The sequence below is a fragment of the Peromyscus maniculatus genome, chromosome 6, assembly GCF_049852395.1.
Source record: "Peromyscus maniculatus bairdii isolate BWxNUB_F1_BW_parent chromosome 6, HU_Pman_BW_mat_3.1, whole genome shotgun sequence".
Taxonomy (NCBI): Eukaryota; Metazoa; Chordata; class Mammalia; order Rodentia; family Cricetidae; genus Peromyscus; species Peromyscus maniculatus.
This window is the reverse complement of record NC_134857.1, coordinates 114,607,055-114,625,011: the sequence shown is the minus strand read 5'-3', so window position 1 is coordinate 114,625,011 and position 17,957 is coordinate 114,607,055. Positions and strand designations below refer to the sequence as shown.

General features: G+C 40.0%; 1 pseudogene; it reads right to left on the bottom strand.

The window, feature by feature from the left end:
• Nucleotides 1-72: 72 nt before the first annotated feature.
• Nucleotides 73-14,632, bottom strand: LOC121830570 (farnesyl pyrophosphate synthase pseudogene; annotated as a pseudogene).
• Nucleotides 14,633-17,957: the final 3,325 nt, after the last annotated feature.

Genomic DNA, 17,957 nt, shown 5'->3' with positions numbered 1-17,957 from the left:
CAGCAACATCTGCACCTGCTCAGGAAGAGCCCAGCTTTGTCTTCTGGTTTTCATTCTGACAGGGCTCTCAGCCTATTGGTTGCTGTCATATTCAGGGTAAGTCTTCCCCTTTAGTTCACTGAGGTCAACATAATTGTCCTGGATCTAAAGGAACTTTCCCATCTCCAGCAGGAGCTTCACGGCACTGGCTTGTTCCTTCTTCAGTGCCTGCCAGGTAGATGGCAGCCTCCATAGGCAGGTAGGAGCAGAACATTGCCTTGTACTTGACAATAGAATTGCACCCCTTTCAGTGTGTCCACCAAGATCCATATGGTCTTGGGGTGCTGTGATGAGGTGCAGAGTCTACCCAGTCTCAGTCTGATAGGAACTCTGCAGAAAGAACACCAGCAGGTTCAGGTAGGACTTTAGCAAATGATAGATACAGACTTGTAGAAGCAGAGCATTATTTGTGGCATCCAAACCCATGATAATTGGTGGATCTATGTTGTCATCTATAACAAGGAAGAAAGCTTGAAGCTGTTCCATATTCCAGCCTGCGGTCATAGTCCACAGCAGACTCTCAGCATATTGTTTCATTGGCTTCCCCAGCTGTAGTTGGTTTTATTTACTCTTTGGGGTCCCACTGTGCAGCTCTCAAATAAATATATGGAGACTTATTCTTACTTATGAATGCCTGGCCTTAGATTGGCTTGTTTCTAGCCAGATTTTCTAACTTAAATTATCCTGTTTCTCCTTAACCATGTTTTGCCTCTGGGATTTTTTTAAACCTTTATTTTTGATATATCTTTCTTTTCTTCTTATTCCATGGTTGGCTTTGTGGCTGGGTGGCTGGCCTCTGGTGTTCTCCTCTCCTCCTTTTCTTACTCCCCCTCTATCTATTTCTATCAGGTCTAGATTTCTCCTCCTATTTATTCTCTCTGCCTGGTAGCCCTGCCTGTTTTTCTCTCCTGCCTAGCTATTGGCCATTTCGTTCTTTATTAGACCAATCAGGTGTTTCAGACAGGCAAAGTAACACAGATTTACAGAGTTAAATAAATACAACATGAAAGAATGCAACACATCTTTGTATCATTAAATAAATATTCCACAACAACCAGCTCCCAGATGTTCAATTGTACTGGCTTCCTGTGGTACTGTACACTAGGACCTTTATTGACTTCTTCAATCCAGAATTCCTTGCTTTTTTGAGCAGGGTAATAGCATCTCCTATCTCTGGGTATCCTAGCTAATCTTTAATCAGCACCTTGACCATCTAGGAAAAGTGATGGATGAAACCCTGAATTTCATGGGTCCAAACATCCAATTTCTAGTTTCCATTCATTCAGAGAGAGGAGCAAAATGTACTGTTCCTGGATGTAGGTTTGAAAGAGGAGACACTGCATGGCTTTTAGAGATGCCATCTCAGGTATGGATTGGGAAACACATTCGGGGCATTCTAGGGACAGATACCTGAACTACTTGTTATACAACAAACCCAAGACCTTTGACATCGGAAAGGATGGCTGAATTTGATATGGAATGACCTGGACAGTAAGGGATGTTTGGAGGCTGAGGAAGCCACCTAGACAAGTAGGCATAATGGGTTCTATGTAAAGTTGTAAAACTAAAGGAATATGACTTGCATCCTCACCATATGAGGTGGTTCATTTATGGTACACTGAGGAGATCTTAGTGTCTGTCTTGAAGATTTCCTCTGGGCAGAGTTTGCAGACTTAGGATAACATAAATGGATAATGATAATCCTGAATCTAGATACAGGAGACACGATTTCCTCAGGGACTCTGAAAATTAAATGGGCAACTCAATCTGAGGCTGAAGTGCCATTAGAAGAGCTGGGAAGTTCTCTAAACATTTCTTAAATGCCTTGTGTCAGGTTCATCACCTTTATATTTCTAAAACACAAACTTGAAAGAAAGAGAGAGAGAGAAATAATAAATGAATGAACTGTCCCCAAAGTTTGAGTTCAGAGGAGAGGCTGAAATCTTTTCAAGTGTTAGTAGAGATTTTCTTAAAACACCCCAGGTTTATGAAGGAGAAAGTATAAATGCATACACATTAACTGTATACAAAATATGTTCTTAATTCCTCCACACAATAGAAGACTATCCACTTGAACTAAAAATACACAGATTTATATACTGAGCTAAAGTAATTTGCCTGTCAGAGAAGGAAGGAAATTGTGCAAGTGTTATGACCCTAAGAACATTTTGTCTAAAATAAGGCATCTGCTTTTCATTTGTCTTCTGTTTGTAATTGGCAGCAAATGGATATTCATTTAGAAAATTATCCTCAAGGAATCTTAGGGCATCCTTCCTTCTCTTGTGTTTCCACTTATTTCTGTAAGAAAATACTTTAAAATTTCTATTTTCATCTGTGTGTATTTTGCCTAGTTATCAGCAGGTAAAAATCAGAGGGCTAAGAACATACTTAAGAAAGTATGTAGAAATAAATGTAAAGAACATGTATTTGGTTGTATGTGGTCACAGACGTCCCCCTCTTACTATCTTTCTTTCTGTCTGGAAGGTATACTTGGTTTCTAAGAGGGCCAGGCAAATATTATGACAGCCTGCCCTAATAACTCAGTTAAGAACTAGGCTTTTTGGAGCCAAGCAAGCAGTTTCTGAGAAAGAGCCACGAACAAAGGACAATCAATCTCCAATATCCCAGACAGCAAAGACAAAGAGGCCTGGTGGCCTAAGCCATAAACAGCGCAAGATGATAACCAAATAAGGACAAAGCCTGGGACTTGTCCAGGCCTGCCCCCAAATGAAAAACTGTAGCCCTGATCAGCCCCTGACTAGACCTAGCCAATTAGAACACACTAATATGATTGCCAATTGCTTGAGCCAGTCATAATCTAAAGTGATCTAACTGCCTTAGGACCTCCCCTTGGCTGTGCTTAAAAGGAGCCCACACATTCCTCTCAGGGTCTTTGTCATCTTGCCTTTGTGTGGGATGGCAGGCCCCAGCATGCTGGAATAAAAATGCTCATGCTGATTGCAGGTGTGGATGGTAGTCTTTCATGGGACTTCTCCAGGACCCTAACAATTTCTCACAAACATTATCCTCACTGTGTATATCAATAGCTACTTGATGTATAGCAGCATGGTTTAATTCATTTCTTGTTTGATTGTTTGTTTTTGAAGACATGGCTATAGTTCTGAGTGGCTGATATTCTCTATGTAGCACAGGCTGGCTGATCAAATTTTATCTGCACACAGGAAGCAGACATTGAATAGGAAATAGGATGAGGCTATAAGCCATCAAAGCCTGACCCCAGTAATTTACTTCCTTTAGAAAGGCTGTACCTCCTCAGGTCCCCAAGAAGCATCACGCCCAGGGGACCAAATGTTCAAATACGTGGGGGACATTTCTCATTAAACCACATACACTCTCTTTCCCTTCCATCCTTCTTCCTCAGCCATAGGAAATAGCCAGGCAATCCCTCCCTCTCTTCTTCTCTTTTATCCAAGTTACTTGTCAAATTAGAGGCTGATATGGAGGCTGCTTGTTGTTCCTTTCTCATTGCAATTTCTCTCTGAACAGCTGTTTTAGCCACAGTTGCACGTCTTATTATAAATAACACTGACCACACAACTGCCATCACAGATTGCTAACAGTATTATCTAGTGTCTACTCCTCCCAGGTGTTAGGGTTCTGGAGAAGTCCCACAAAAGACCACCATCCATGTATGCAATCAACAAGAGCATTTATTATCTCAAGAATAAGAGTGTCAGCATGCTGGGGCCACACATCTGACACAAAGGCAAAATGGCGACCCTGAGAGATTCTTGAAGGCTCCTTTTAAGCATAGCTAATGGAAGTTTCAGGCACAGTTAGGTCATTCTATCTATGATTGGTTTATGTGACTGACAATCATATTAGTACATTTTAGTTGGCTAGGGCTAGCATGGGCTGGTTAAGGCTACACTTTTTCCACTTTTGGGCAAGTCTGGACAAGTACCAGGCTCTGTCTTTATTTGGTTATTACCTTGAGCTACTGTGGAGGCTGACAAAGGCCTGGTACATGCTATCTCCCTCATCCCTGATGTCAGGGGCATTGAAAATTGATTGTCCTTTGTCTGTGGCTTCCTCAGGAACTGCCTGTTCAGTTTCAAGAGGCAGGAACTGAGACCCAGTTCTGAGTTATCAGGACCCTGCCATGGTACTTGCCTGGTCTTCTCACCAGGGCCTTCTCTAGTCCTTTAACCATTTTCAGGGTGTCCCCATATTTATTCATGGATCCCCCACTCATCAAGGAAGCATGCCACTTGTCCTAGGGTTTTTTCCTGTTGCTGTGATAAAATACTAAGACAGAACTAACTTAAGGGAGCAAAGGTTTATTTTATCTCGTAGTTTAAGGTGCAGTCCATTATGGTGGGAAAGTCAAGGTGCAGTTTTTTGAAGTGACTGGACATTACATCTGCACTCAGATGAATCAATCAGTGAATGCTTGCACCTTCATTTTATACAATCCAAGATTATAGACAGGGAGTAGTGTCACCCACAGTGGGTAGTTTTCCTAATTCACTTAACTCAATCAAGATAATCTCCCACAAGCAGCAAGAGGCCCATTTCCAGGTGATTCTATAGTCTACCAAATAAATGCCAACTATTATACCACTCTGTACTACAAAGAGAAAGATACCCACTTTGGGATACTCTCTATGGAAGTTTCATTATCAGACAGATTAGCCTTGGTTACATGTCCTATTGTCCATCTCAGGAAGTATGTAACCACAAGTACAGCAAGTAGGTCCACCATCCCATACCACATAGGAAAGGTATCCATATTGGAATTTCTCCCATAGATGCTTTCCCCTCACATAGATCAGTCCAAAATCCCTGGATGCCCTTTGCAGGGACCTGAAACCACTTCTACCCAGCTATTCCTTGGTTCTGTTGGTCCTTGTTTGGGTGCCAAATGTATGATGTGACTTTCCTGGAGAAACATGGATAAATGTCTGTTCTATGAAGAATGGACTATGATTATGATAGACTAAAGAAATAATTCAACCACAGCCTAGTTTAGTGAACTAGTAAATTAATTAGGGTTACTTACAGGAATAAAAATGAGGTACTACAGGAACATAGGTGAATCAAAGGTATACCTCACTGAAAAGCTCATACCATCATGCCTCACAACTCAGGAACGCTGAGCACCTAGAGCACTTGCATGACCTTAGGCAACTCTGTTGATTAGTGAATAACTCTTTCCTCAACATTTGTTACTGCTTATTATAACCTTGGGTAGGATCCTTGTGAATCAGGTTTCAGGAACTTCCTGAGACTTATGAGTTGTTTACTTCTTAAACCTTGCAAATTTTGTTTATTTCCTGAGACTTACTGAGTCTTCTCCTAAGATGGAATGTTTCAATTTGGAGGCAACTGCTACACAACAGCTATATCGAGCTATTGAGAACAGACAGAAAGAAAATAGATTTTTTTTTTAGTACAGCCTTTCTATCACTGTCTTTGTTCCTCCTCATAATTTTATTTTCTTCCCAAAGCATGGCTACTTTGAATAGGATTGTTCATCATTTACTTTGATATTTATGCCATCTTTTGAGTGAATTGAACTTAAACAATGGTCAAGATTGTAGGTGAAGGACTCATTAAATGTTGTTTAGTTATATGCTTATGTACTAATCCTCTGTACTATTATACTAATTCTAGGGATGTGGTTTCTGTATGAAAGTATTTATGGGTAATTAATGTATTTGCATAGTACTTAAGTAATGGTTCTAAAGATAATTGTGTGACTATGGTGAAAGTTCTTAGAAAAAAGTTGCTGAGATTTTTGGTTTTAATGCAGTGCTTTTACTCTGTGAGGAAAGGTCACGAGGCATGAAAAAACCCATTATCAGAGCAGAGTTTTATTAGAAGGGAGGGACAGAAGAGAGCATGACCAGGCCTGTGGAAGACACGAGGAGAGAGAGAGAGAGAGAGAGAGAGAGAGAGAGAGAGAGAGAGAGAGAGAGAAAGGAGAAGGAAAAATAAGAGGGAGGGGTCTGTGTCCTGCTTCTTATGGATTCCCCTGCACATGTGGATATGGGCTTATGGAGGTACACCACGCAAGTGCAGATTGCATGATCACACTGCATGCAAATTATGTGATCATGCAGTGTATGGATTACATAGAACTTAAGGCCCCTTGCTTGGCTACTGAACTGCACATGTGTGGTCATGCAGCTGGGGGTGTGGGAATCCCAACAGAGATAATCCATTAGATATCTATTGTAGGTACAGATATTAAAATAGGAGTTATGATTAGCTTACAATAACATGGTGATAGCTGCAACTCCATTTAAAAAGCTGCAGGCAAGAGGATGGTCCTGGGAGATGATTTTACAAATTATAATGGAGTCATCAATGTTCGACCTTGCATCTGGAAAAAAATCAGTTATTTTGTTTTTGACATACAATTTGTGCATACTTTGGTGGTACCATATGATGTTTCACTCCTGTAGCATGAATCTTAAAAAGGTCTTATTAATAAAAGCAAACCCGGAGCCAGGTATTGGGGTGAAAGCTGAAAGATCAGAGGGACAGAACAAGCCACAGCTAACCTCATCTTGCCAACTTCTCAGTTGATCCTGTTTCCTCAAACTGGAAGCCTCTGAGTCCTCATTGAATGTATCTCAGCTGAACTGCTGCTCAAAAGCCTAAAAGCTTAACAGACTCTAGTTCCTGGTTTTCATGCCTTATATATCTTTCTGCTTCCTGCCATCACTTCCTGGGGTTAAAGACGTGTGTCACCATGCCTAGCTGTTTCCAGTGTGGCTTTGAACTAACAGAGACCTGGATGGGTCTCTGCCTTCAGAATGCTAGGATTAAAGGAGTATGTGCCACCATTTTCTGGCCTCTATGTTTATCTAGCGGCTGTTCTGTTCTCTGACCCTAGATAAGTATATTAAGTTGCAGAATACATTGGGGGACACAATATCACCACACACTCCATATATTCATTGTGGAATGTTCAAATCAGGGAAGTTATATCTCTTACTTCAAACATTTATCATTTCTTTGTTTTGAAAACCTTCAGTATCCTTTATTGTGGCTTTAAAAATACATATGGTGGTGCATGCCTTTAGTCCCAGCACCTGGGAGGAAGAGGCAGGCAGTTCTTCATGAGTTCAAGGCCAGCTCGGTCTACATAGGGAGTTCCAGGTGAGTCAGAGATACATAATGAAACCCTGTCTCAAAATAACAAACAAACAAATAAATAAATGTATTTGATTTTTGTTATGCATGGTCACCTAGAGTGCACCAAAATATCAGAACTATTTCTCTTATCTACCCACAGCTGTTGAACATCTTCAAACTGCCTTTTAAATTTTATTTTAAAATTTTCATTGCACATACATATTCATTGCACTTATTAGTAGGTTATTTAAAAACATTTTCAGGTGAGTATATGTTGTACATTGAGCATGCTCCCTCCATTTCTACTTCTAACCCCATGCCCCACTTGCCTTTAAAAAATCTTGCTCATCCATCTGACTGCTACAGTTTGTATACTGCTTAGGTTCATATAATCAGAGCACACACAGGTAACCCTTCACTTATAATGGAGTTGTGTCCTGCTTGGAACACTGGTTGTTTACCCTCTCAATGTAGAGGCTCACAGGGAGCCTTGACTTACTGTCTGTCACTGCCCAGCATGATGAGAGTTTTATACTGCTGAAAAAGTAGTTTCCTGGAAGTATATTCCTGGAAAAGTTCAAACCCCCAAATTTGAGTTAAAATACCTACTGACTGCCTACCACCTTTGTCCCACTGTAATAACTTGAATCATTATACTCTGAAGACTATCTGTGCAATAATAAGTAAAAACTGGACTAATACAAAGCTCCTAACTTTCAGATATTCAAAGTTTAGGTTATAATCAATTATGAGTTAAGTTGTCATGTCTGAAGACACATTAAAAAATGTTAGTTCACTACATGTGTCAGTATAAAAGCTAATTGTGATTACTACCCCAGTCTTATTCATTTATTCTGTGTGTGTGTGTGTGTGTGTGTGTGTGTGTGTGTGTGTGTGTGTGTACATATTTGAGCACATGGGAAGGTACATGTTTTCTTCAGTGTTTTTCCTTCATTGGCTTCTTACTTTCTTTTCTGAGACTGGAACTCTCACTGAACCTGGAGCTCATCGATTAGCCTAGACTGGCTGCCAGCAAGTTCTGGGGATCTGCTTGTCTCTGCTCTTGTCCCAGTGCTGGGGTTACAGACAGACACCACTGTCTCCAGATGTTTGTTCTGGGATCCAAACTTAGATCCTCATGTTTGTATAGAAAGCACTTCCTGCACTAGGCCATCTCTCTAGACACACAGTCCAGATTTTAATAATCCATTCGCATATAAAATTATTTTGTGGATTTTATGAAATCTGACTGTAGTGACAGAGGAAACAAATGCTTTTTTTTTCTAATGGCACCAATGAAATGACATTTTTTTGGCCTAAGACTAGGTTACTGTTAGCAGACCTGTTGGTATTTTAGATCTATAAACTATTGGATGTCTTTATACAAAATTGTTTAAAAATGGACAAATTGAACATTAGCAAGTTTAATCAGTCAAGAAACATACATTTACTCTCAAAAGTAATCATAGAAGTGGAAATGAAAATGAAGGTTATCTTTCATGAATTTAGGTGAGTAAATATAGAAAATTATGAAGCAATTTAGTGCGGGTATAAATTGGTATAGCAAATTTAGAGAGTAATATGGTAACAGCTACTGAATTGAAATGTACATTCCTTAATAATTGCCAATTTGATTGCTAGGTGTGTACTTTAGAGAAAGTTTTATACACAGGAGTGTGGACAAGGATGCTCATTATATCACTGCTTATAATTTTAAAAATTGCAAAATAACCTAAAACTTGAGTAGGGAGATGAATTATTATATCACACTCTCTGTGTCTCCCTCTGGTTCTCTGTCTGTCTTCTCTAGCCATAGAGATCCACCTGCCTCTCCCTCCTGAGTGCTGGGATTAAAGGCATGTGTCATCATGCTTGGCTGAGATGTATAGCATTAACACCCCTATAAGAGAGACACAGAGATATGCCCTTTCCTCCTCTGCCATGTGAGGACAAAGAAATAGTGCTATGGAGGAGGTGAGTCCCAACAAACACCAAATGTGCAGATACCTTCATTTCAGAACTAAAGGAAATCAACATCTGATTTTTATGGTAGTTTGTTACAGAAGCTTGAACAGATGAAGACATCACACCCAGCTCTTAAGAGCAAAGATACTGGAACTAGACCACAAGGGAGAAGATCCTGGCTATGCATCTCCTTTATTAAAATAGGGGCAGAGACATTGTGTTGTTCCCATATCTAGAATAGTCCCTGTATAAACCTGACAATAAACATGTTCTATTTTTCATTAAAACAAAGCAAACAAACACCCACACAAATTCTTGCATTATTTTAGTAAGTATTTTCAAAATTAATTTTTCTTTTTTGAAGTGCAGATGCCGCAGCTAGTATTCCAACAGAATTCCAATTTTGTGATTCATAGGTACGGTAACTAAAACCCATAGTTAAGTATACATATGGAAGAAAAACAGCAATACTGAGCCCCTGATGGTAATAGTCACCCTTTATATAAGCCCTGAGTCACCTAATCACTGGACCACTTAATGTGAGATAAAAATTCATCCACAATTGGAGTATTACATATAAAAAGAAAAAAGAAAGAAATTCCCATTCTCCTGGGAATTTCTACAGCCCTGGTAACTAGGATCTGTATTCAAGGGGGCACAGTAAAGAGAGCACTGAAGTGACTGTTCCATGGTATGGTTAAGGGAAAGGCTTCTATTGTGAATAAACCAGAGAAAATATCCAGAGGCATCTGGAAGAGCGCAGAGTAGGGAGAAAGAGAAGCAGACTGGGCATGGCCAGGGCTGTCTACAAGAGAAGGGAGAGGAGAGAGAGAGAAGTCTCTCTCTCTCTCTCTCTCTCTCTCTCTCTCTCTCTCTCTCTCTCTCTCTCTCTCTCTCTCTCTCTCTCTCTGTCTCTCTGTGTGTGTGTGTGTACTATAAAGAGAGTGGAGATCTGCCTTTGAAATGTTTAACAGGTCCTGGGTGATACTGAGAGAGGGAGCTGTGAGGCTAGCATAGGTTTGATACGCAGCCTCAGGTAGCCATATGTCCCTCTGCCAGAGGTAAGGGAAATGACTCTTTTTGGCAGATGGGAACCAGTTTCGCAAGTTTTTGAGGCATATTGGCTTTTTATCTAACCAACAGAAATCCTTTTGTAGTTCAGCTTGAGCCCATTTCTGGATATCTGGACTGCCTGATGCCTAACACTAACCACTAGAAATTCTTTAAAAACCCGTTCATTCTATAAACAGGAATGCAAGAAACAGAACTGGTTTTAAAGTCTTTTAGTTAATTGATGAAACTTGCCTTACTGTAAACTTCTCATGAAAGCCAATCAATTAGTGAAGATTTCCTTCCCGAGATTGGCAGGAGTGGATCGAGTTCACCATAACTCATTTGGCAACATTCCACTGGATGTTAGCCAATAGCCATTGGTCTCATCTAAGCAATCCACCTTCTAGAGTTAGCATCAATCTAATTCTGCTCATAGATTTTGGAACCCCACCCATCTCTGAATCCATATCACAAAAGAACCCCATATGAGATCATTTCTCCAATCTGCTTAAAAACTGTGCCATATCAGTCTGGTTGTTCCTTACTTAGGACAGTGAGAAATTCAACTTTATTTTTTTTTTCTTCAGTATGAAGGGCTTTTTATCTTTTGGCAAGCTAGGTTAACTCAGGCCTTTAACAATTAGTGTAGGTTACAGATGTTTTGAAGCATAAAGCCTGATGAAAATTTACAACTTCAGCCTCTTGGTGACTTCTGGGAACCTGAGACTGCTTAGTAGCTTCAAGTCTGTTTGTAAGGACAGGAGAACAACTTTAATGTGTGCTAAACGGAACCTGTGTTATATGGCCAAACATTTAGTCATTACTAATAATTTTCATATAGATGAAGTATTTTGCAGCTAAAATTTAATTTCAAAATTCCATATTTCAACTCTGAAAATGAATCGAAAGGAAATGAGCTTTGGAGTAGGGTTTAATTCTTAGTTTGGCACTTACCAGTACTGTGACCTTGGGCAAATTACTAAAGCTCTGTAAATTAAGTTCTAATTTATAAAACTCTTTAATGGAGCTCAGAGAATTATGGAAAAGTCCTTGCATAGAGCATAGATACTGAATGAATTCTATTTTCTTGCTTCCTGTATTCCATCAAGCTATTGCTTTTGGGATGATATTGAAAAGTTAATTGATAATTCCCTTTGAACACATTACACAGTGTGACTCTGTGTTAGTCTTTGATATCAAAAAGAAGTTCTTCCTTGACCCACTATGGATGGTTTCTATATGTCTTTGGCTTTCAGATTTTCCCATGAACAACTAAATAGTATGATTATTTGAAACTCAGCCTTTAAACATGCCATAAAGTCACAGAATTTTGAGAAGATTCATGGGATTAACCAGTTCATTCATAGATTCATGAATTTAGGACATTTTATCCTATAGAAATTTTATACTCCATTTACTTGAACTGTGATAGGTCCAATATATTATTTTAGATTAGAAACTTAGCTGTTCTGAGACATTTGAAGGCAATGGATGCCAACAATGTGTCAAACTGTTCCAAAGACTGTATCAGCATTAAAGAGAGCAATTGAAAGGCACCAAGGGTAGTGGGCTTAGCCTACTATGAGTAATACCATGCCTGGACTAGTGAGGCCTGGGTTCTATAAGAAAAGCACTTGAGTAAGCCATTGGCACAAGCTAGTAAGCAACATTTCTTCATGCTCTCTGCTTCAGTTTCTGCCTCCTACTTCCTGTCTTGAGTTCCTGCTCTGGTTTTCCTCCAGGAAAGAGTGCAACTTATAAGTCAAATAAATCCTTTATTCCCCTAAGTTCCTTATGGTCATAGTGTTTATCATAGCAACAGAAAGAAAATTAGATCAGGGTACAAGACCATTACCAAAGTGACGCATCTGGATGATTTTCAGTGCATTCTTGGGAGCTATTTTTCAGAAGGATTTTTCTAGTTGTCTGAGTACGTTGAGGCTTTTATAATAAATCACCATCCACTGGGCATTAAAATCAGTAGAAATACCTTTCCTTTAGTTCTGGAAGCAGGATGCCCGAGATCAGAATTTCTGCTGGGCAAGGCTCAAACTGAGGACTCCTGCTTAGGCGACTGTCAGCTTCCCATTATGTGCTCACAGCCTCACAGGTGTGTCCAGAGGTGCGCCTCTGTCTTTTGGGGGATAATAAATCTAGTTCAGTTGACAGTGAAGATTAACAATCAAAGCCAAATAGTGTCCTAGTTACTATCCACGTTTTTAAATATCTCTTACAGGTTTTTCAGTTTTGGTTATTATGTGGTTTATGCAAAACATCTTACAGTTATACATTCCCACTTATCCTGAAAACAGTTTTAACTTCAAATACAAAAACTGGTAATCTTTCTTCTCCTCTTTGTATGTCAGATTATTGATACTGTAATTTATACATTTTTACATCATGTGTTCATTACCCAAGCATTAGAATTATGAATATTTAAAATATATTTGTTTTTAAACTTCTTACTAGAGTTAAAATTGTTTTTAATTTAAACATTATATTATTAGAGAACTTTGAATTTGATTGTATTGTGATGTTTTATGTGTTAATGATCATACATTCATTTAACTTCAAAATAATTCCTCCAGCCAGCCTGCTTGCCTTCTTCCTTTGTTCCTTCATTCATTTGTTCCTTCCTTCGTTCCTTCCTTCCTTCCTTCCTTCTTTTCTTGTTTGAGACAGGGTCTCACTATGTAGCCCTGTTTGAGCTAGAGCACACCATGTAGACCTCAAGCATGGAGCAATCTTCTTGCTTCAGCCTCCTGGGTTCTGGTATTAAATGCATACACCACCACACTTGGCCTTTCAGCATTTTTTTTATAAGGCAGACCCAATGGTGTTTTTGTGTAACAGTTGGTACTAGCTGCTTCCTTTTCCTGTCTTTTTGCTTCCTGTCCACCAAGAAGTGAGCTTTGCTGTACCACTCACCACCAGCCACCATGCAGGGCCTCGCCATTGGCTTAGATCAATGGGTTCACATGACTTTGGGCTCAAACCTCTGAAACCGTGAGCCAAAATAAATATTTATCTTTTTAGTTGTTGGTCTCAGGTGATTTGTCGCAGGAATGAAATCGTTGTACTGGCTTCTGTGAGTCCCGAGCCTCATTTTGTTTCTGCCTGGTTCCAGGGAATATATGTCTGCTGATTTTTCTAGTGTTCCCTGTTAGGTAAGACATGGAAGGGTCTCCTGGAAAGTTCCAAGGAACGCTGTGGCATCTGGACACATTCATCTTGTTCTCCCCTCTCCACTGGAGAAGCTATATGCTGGGGGATTCTCTTGGTGTAGCTTTGTGCCAGCCCAGGAAAGAGGCTCCAGTCAAAGTCCAGTGGCTCCTCTTACTCATAAAACTATCTTTCTTGGTTTCAGTCAGTGTGGTAGTTTCAATTAGGTTCCAAGATTTGCACAAAAGCAGTCTTATTTTGTGGTTAGTTGCTGGCTGTAAGGGAGCCCGATGTGGGAAATTTATGTTTTAACATCTTTTCATTTTTTTTTTAATGGTGAAACTGATACTGTGTTACTAGTCATCACAGTGTATTGGTCATTGTTCTACTGCCATGGTACACTACATTGGCTGGATGTAAAGAAAAGAGAGTTATTTCATTCATAGTTTTAAATCCTGAAGGTTCAAGCCTCAGGTAAGGGTCTCATGATGGATGACATCATGATAGACATCATGTGTGAGAAGTTTCATAGAGTGTGAGAGAGAAATGTTTGAAGATAGGTAAATAGATAGAAGGATAGATAGATGATAGATTAATAGGTAGGTAGATGGATGGATGGATAGATATAGAGACATGGTGACAGGACAGAGAGAGTGAGGAGGGACTAGTATTCTTGTTTCTTAACAGTTTTCTCTTTCAGAACCCATGGTCCCTGGAGAGCAATGCTGACCTCTACTGGGGCACTGTCCTCAGTGGCCTCACTGTGCTTTACTTCTTACAGTTTCTACCACTCCCTGGCACTGCTGCATGAAGACAAAGCTTCCAAGACATGAACCTCTGGCAGACATACTTAAATCCTACCAGTCAGTGGCATTAAGTTTGTATTTAAATACGTTTGAGTGAAACAGTAATTCAATTGATTTAAGACAAAAATTAAAGAAACTACTTGGGGTATTCAAAAAACGCAAACCATGAAGACTCAGCTGTCTGTGACTCAGCTTTTCCATGGTTTTGTATGCTCTTTCATTCAAACTGTTACTGCGTTTACAGGTCCCTATCTCCCTGGGAGTCTCCCCTGCAACTTGCAGCTTTCCCACATGCACCCTACCCTTACCTTTCCGTCCATCTTCTGTCCTTCCAGGTCTCTGTAGCTGTATGTTCTTTCATAGAGTGTCCTGCCTGCTACCCAGAACTCGATGCAATGTTTCATGGAGTCTGAGCCATGAAGAGTATGATGGTCTCTCTCCCTGTCCTGTGACAATGGACAGCAGCACGTGAAATGCCGTCGCGTTTTTACAGTGCCCATTGTACTTTTGTTTCATATTGGACTTGGAATCAACTAAAATTCTCAGGTGTTCTTTATAAGAACTGATGTCAAGTTTAGTTTTCTTAAGACTGTAGTACAATGGATTTAAAACAAACGGACAAGGATATAAAATGTCAAACTTACTATTAAATTTCACTTTGATTTCTGCTTACCAGTGATCCAGCCTATTCAGATATTTTTGGATTTTATTTTCTCTTTTTATTTATCGTCTAATTTCCTAGCACTATGCTGAAAGTTAAAAATGTTTACTATGATTTCACACAAGTAATTGATTTAGAAAAAATTAACAGAAAAAAGCCAAAGGCTGAAGTTTTCTGTATCTCATCAGAGAGTACCTTTAGGCTCACATCAAACCTTTGAACAAGGTTAAAAAAAATCCTTTATTTTTACAGATGTAAAAAAGAAACAGTTCAGTTCTAATGTGTTTGTCTTTTTAAGTAGTTTGACATTTCTCCCTTACTACTTTTAATATTGTTTATTTTCTTTGTGTTCTCACATCATGACTATAATACCCCATGGGGAGACTTTTCTATGGTCATATCTGTATAATGTATAATGTTCTAAGTGGTTCTATGCTTAGATGTCTGCTCACTCACTCCCTTACTGTAAATTGGTTGTCCTTCTGAGATTCATGCAATCTCTTAACTTTAATTACCTGTAAAATCAAAATAAGAAAGCAGATCACATACTTCCAACATACAATGGCCTAGGATTTGCATTACCATTCTACATCTTAAAGAAGGGAGCATAGTAAGGACCAAAGCAAGACCAAAAACAAGCTGGGAAAACTCCAAACTCTGCATCTCCATGTCTGATGTCAAAAACTCTTCAGATCTTCAACCCTGTTCAGCACTGTTGATTGCAACACACTTTTTTTTTTCTTGGGCTGTTTCTACTCCCTGTTAGCAGCTTTCCTTGGCAGGTATCCAATGGCTCTGGTATCTCCAATATCTTAGAATCTCCAAGGCAATCCAGGCTTCAACTTCACAGCTTCATACAATGGCTTCTCTAGGCCTCCATTCAGGAACCCTTGCCCCCTGCCCCCCACATGTCTGGCCTTAGTGGCTTCTCTTAGATTTAGAGGAAACTTCCATGGCCCCTTTCTTCTATCCTTAACTCTAAAGCTGAAGCTGCCAAGTTCTGCTGCTTGCTGGGGCTGGAACATGCCCCCTCATTCAATTACATCTTCACCAGCTTTCTGTTTTTGATGATTACCTTCACTGCCTAAATTTACCTGTCCTAGAACTTACTCTCTAGACAAGGCTGGCCTCAAGCTCAGAGATCTACCAGCCTCTGCCTCTGGAGTGCTGGGATTAAAGGTGTCCACCATACCAGGCTCTAAGCTTTTCTTTAACTCCTTTTCACAAGTTGCAAACTTATCTGGGTGGGATCTTGCCTGAGGTCATGACTCTCTTTATTCTATTTCTTAATCTGTTTATCTCCTTGAACATAGGACTTAGAACCATTCTACTTCCTGGTGCTCCTTTTCTCAGTCTGTACATTTTGTATTTTTATTTGCTCAGCTTTCTCCTTTTCATTATAAATCTTCATCAGAGCTAACACTAATAACCATACAACAGAGTCTATACTAGGCTGTTGAGATTTCCTCTGCCAATGGAATTAATCCAAAAGTCTTCACTTTAGTCTCAGGTAGACTTTTCCGACAAGCCACATACTTCACCAAAATATCACAAGACCAGTCTCTAGGCCACATACTAGCATTCTTCTTCTCTGAAACTTCTTGATTCCCACAGTTCAAATCATTCTCAGCATCATTGTCTTCCATGCTTCTATTATAGGTATGTTCCATTAAGCAGCGCTTAAAGCATCCCACTTTCTAATTCAAAGTACCAAAGTCCAGATTCCTCTAAACAAACATGTGGTCAGGCCTATCACAACAACACCCCAGTCCCTGGTACCAACTTCTGTTTTAGAGTTTCTGTTGTTGTGAAGAGACACAATGACCACGGCAACTTTTTTAAGAATTTATTTTACATTTTTTAAATTCATTTTACACACCAGCCACAGGTCCCCTCTCATCCCTCACCCTGCTCTCCCCTAGCTTTCCCACTCATCCCAATCCATCCCCTTTCCCTCCTCTAAAAAATGATAAGGCCTCCCATGGGGAGTCAGCAAAACCTGGTACTTCAGTTGAGGCAGGACCAAGCCCCTCCCTGCTGCATCAAGGCTGAGCAAGGTTTCCTACCATAGGTAATGGGCTCCAGCAAGGACCATGGCAACTCTTATAAAGGGAAACATTTAATTTAAGTGGAGGCTTACAGTTTCAGAGGTTCAGTACATTATTGTTGTGGTGGGGAGCATGGCATCTGGGAGTATGGCAGCCTGCAGGAAGACATGGTGCTGGAGAAGCAGCCGAGAGTCCTATTTCTTTCAAGCAACAGGAAGTGGTCTGAGACACTGGGGGGCTATCTTGAGCATTTTATGGGACCTCAAAGCCCACTGCCACAGTAACACACTCCTTCAACAAGACCACACCTCTAAATAATGCCACTCCCCCTGGAGGCCATTTTCTTTCAAACCACACACTTGCCTCAAACCAACAACAGGATGGAGTTGCTTACATCAGCCCTTCTGAAAGTAGCTAAAATGAAGAGTTCTGGAGAAATGGAATTTGTGCACAGTTGGTTGAAACTAACTGAATGTGTTCTCATTGGTTCCTACTTTTATTCTATTCTATTTTTTTCAGACACAGACATTCCACCTCAAAAATGAGCTGTTTAAACAGATTGGGGAAATGTAACCATTTTGGATGTTCCACATAGATGTCGCGCCCCTCCCTTTGGCTATCAGAGATTGAGGCAATATACCCGAGACATTGTTGAGAGAAGGAAAGGCTAGGGCCCTGGGTACAGCTAGAGAGGAACTTGTGTCAAGGAGAAATGTTTACAACTGGTCAGGTGATCTTGCTGGAGAGATTGGAGCTGTGACCACAATGTGCTACTTATTCATGCACACCTCTTACCTTCAAGGTAGCCTTCAAGGTAGGGTCTTCAAGACTGGCTTGCTGGGACCACCAGCCTGGAACACAGATTCAGACTTATCCACATACTATGTTCCAGCATGGTGAGTTTCATGACATTTTTGTAGTTACAAAAGAAGTCATAGATAGGGCACTTGAGGAACATATTGCTAGAAACTCCAGGTAGGCAGGTTACAGAGGAGCAGGGAATCTCTGCTGTAGGTTTCAGATTCTGTTTGATTTTTTTTTTAAGCTTTTGGTAGAAGTTGGGATGCTAATTTAATACAATCAACAGGTCTCAAGTGATAGTCACAAGAGTGTCTG